Source organism: Hyla sarda, chromosome 3 (assembly GCF_029499605.1).
Source record: "Hyla sarda isolate aHylSar1 chromosome 3, aHylSar1.hap1, whole genome shotgun sequence".
Taxonomy (NCBI): Eukaryota; Metazoa; Chordata; class Amphibia; order Anura; family Hylidae; genus Hyla; species Hyla sarda.
In genome coordinates this window covers 269,390,584-269,393,593 of record NC_079191.1, presented here as the reverse complement: position 1 = coordinate 269,393,593, position 3,010 = coordinate 269,390,584, and positions in this window count along the sequence as shown.

The following is a 3,010-nucleotide window of genomic DNA, read 5'->3' as shown; positions in this document are numbered from 1 at the left end:
CATGTGAGTACATGGGGCAGGGGATTATGGGAGGGTGGGAAACAGCAGCGGGAATGAAGGTAGGCGGGATGACCCTGAATCACATGTGAGATGCAGCCTATCAGCATTCATTGACCCCTGTGATGTCACAGCCCTATATAATCGGCAGCCATCTTGCCTCTCTTCATTTCGTCTATGCACTCAGAGATAGAGAGAATGGGACTGCGTGTGTCTGACTAGCTTCCACAGCGTTACACTGCAACTGCTAGTCACATCAGCATTGGGGAAAGACAGGAGTGCAGAGTGCTTTGCTGTTCACACTGAGAAGGATCATTGATAGCTAAACCTCCTATTCACGTTATTGAGCATTGTAGCAGAGAGGGGCAGATAGCTGTTAGCTGCCTCATACAGATCAACAAGCTGCCTGAACTTTATCAACCATCTTACCACCTCATTTTTCAGAGCAATTCAGTATTTTTTTTTTTGCTCCACAAATCATCTGCTGCTCAGAATTGTGTGACAGAGTGCAATTTAGGGTTTAATCCCTGTATTTTTTTTATTGTGGTGCTGGACTGTTGGGTCCTGCTGCTGTTCACAAATACGTTATTTTTCAGCGGACTGTAGTGCATTTGTCTGCCCTCATACGTGCATAACACATGCCTATATCAAAGCAGTCTACTATTCTGTATCTGTAACAAGTCTAGATACAGGGAAAGTCCTGACTCCTGGCAAAAGTAATCAGCTGCTGGTGTTTTAAAAAAAATACTTATTTTTTCTGCGTATTGTTGTGCATATTATTGCCCTCATCAGTGCATACCGCATAGGTACATCCAAGTACTGTACCATTTTTTACCTGTTAATCTGTCAAGTGGCTACATACTGTCAAAGTCCAAACAATAGTATTCAAGGGCTGGTGTTTTACAAAAATACAGAGTTTTTTCTGCGTATAGTTGCGCATATTACTGCCCTCATCAGTGTATACCGCATACGTACATCCAAGTAGTGTACAATTTTTTACCTGTTAATCTGTCAAGTGGCTACATACTGTCAAAGTCCAAACAATAGTATTCACCGGCTGGTGTTTTAAAAAAACATACAGAGTATTTTCTGCGTATAGTTGCGCATATTACTGCCCTCATCAGTGCATACAGCATACGTACATCCAAGTAGTGTACCATCTTGTACCTGTTAATCTGTCAGGGGCCTACATACTGTGAAAGGACAGCTATAAGTAATCACCTGCTGCTGTTCTAGACAAATACCGTTTAAAGAGTAGTGTAGCGTATTGTAATACCCTCATATACGCACTAAGCATGTAAGGCAGAGAAGTGCCTGGACGTGCACAGAGGAGTGGCAGAGGCCTAAATACTTCAGGCAGAGTTGGCAGCAGACTAGGGGCGAGTGGCAGCAGGAGTCGCAGCGAGAGGCCTGAGCTCCCATTATCAGCCAGCGGTCGTGTCTCGACCAGCAACCCATCTGCCGTCGTCGACTGGTTAACACGCTCATCCACATAATCACATGTGACATCTGACACCCCCAGTCAACAGTCGGTGGGTTCCTCAGACACAACCCTCAGTTGGCATGGCCCGGGAGAAGTCCCTGTCCTCCCATTGCCTTTGTCCTATGCTGTTCCCTCTCCTAGAGAAGTATCTTATGCTGTGGGTTCAGCTCCACTATTTACTGAGGACGATCTAATAGAGGACAGTCAGCAGCTACTGTCCAGCCAAGAAGGGGAGGAGACATGCGCCGCTTGCTGCGCTAGGCGGCCAAGTAGTGATGCGGAGAATGACGTGGCAGGCGGTGTTGCAAGGGTTCAGGGTCCTGAAGCAGACACTGTTGGGGAACCTGAGGAGGACACCAGTGACGTGCACACACCTGTTGATGATGATGAAGCCGATCGCAATTGGGAGCCGGGTGCAGAAGGGGCTTCATCATCATCAGGAGAAGAGAGTTGCAGGTTGCCCTTGAGGCAGCAAGGCGGTAGCACGGTTGGCAGTCAGCGTGGTGACAGGAGTGGAAATTCAGGAGCCAAACGTGCCTGGGGGAGACCACCTGCTTCGCGGCAGCCTACCTTTCCGGGAGGTAGTGGAACAGGGGTTCCTGGAGACGGCGCCAGTAGCAGTCAATAAGTGCAGACTGCAGTTGGGAAAATCAGCTACTCGGAGGTGTGGAAGTTTTTCATCAGGCATCCGGAGGAGGTTCACGTAGCCACATGCAAGATCTGTCGGCAGAAGGTGAAGCTTGGCCAGGGTCCCAATGTCGGCACCACGGCCCTGCGTTAACACATGCTTCACCACCATAAAGCGGCCTGGGAGAACCGTGGCTCCGATGTAGTGGTCCAGCCTGCTGCATAACCCAGTGGCCATCCGCTCCCTCCTTCATCCAGCCAAGGCTCCACCACCTCAGCCGAAGGGAGCTGTGAGTCAAACCCTCCTTCTGTCGCTCCTGCTTCTCCAGCTTTTAGTCAGCCATTCCGCCAACAATCCTTCGGCAAAGCGATGTGCAAGAGACAACAGTATGCGCCAACTCATCCAACGGCACAGAATTTGAATGTGCTCTTGTCCAAGTTGCTGGTGTTGCAGTCCCTCCCTTTTCAAGTGGTGGACTCTGCACCTTTCAGAGAATTGATGGCTTGTGCTGAGCCGAGGTGGAGAGTCCCAAGCAGTCATTTCTTTGCGAAGAAGGCAGTACCAGCACTGCATAAGTTTGTACAAGAGAAGGTGGGCCAGTCCTTGAGCCTGTCAGTGTGTTCAAAAGTGCACGGCAGCGCCGACGCGTGGAGCTGTAACTACGGGCAGGGACAATACTTGTCTTTTACGGCCCACTGGGTAAATGTGGTTCCTGCATAGCCACAACAGCAACTTTGACAGGTCACACCGCTTCCTCCTCCACGCTCTCGCTCTCAGGCAGTTGGTCCTGTTACAGTGTGCGATGCCGCCTCCTCATCCTCCACCATGTCCTCGGCCTCCACAGCACGTATAAATCTCGGTGGCCCTTAATCGTACCATGTGTGTAGGGCACGGCAGTGTCA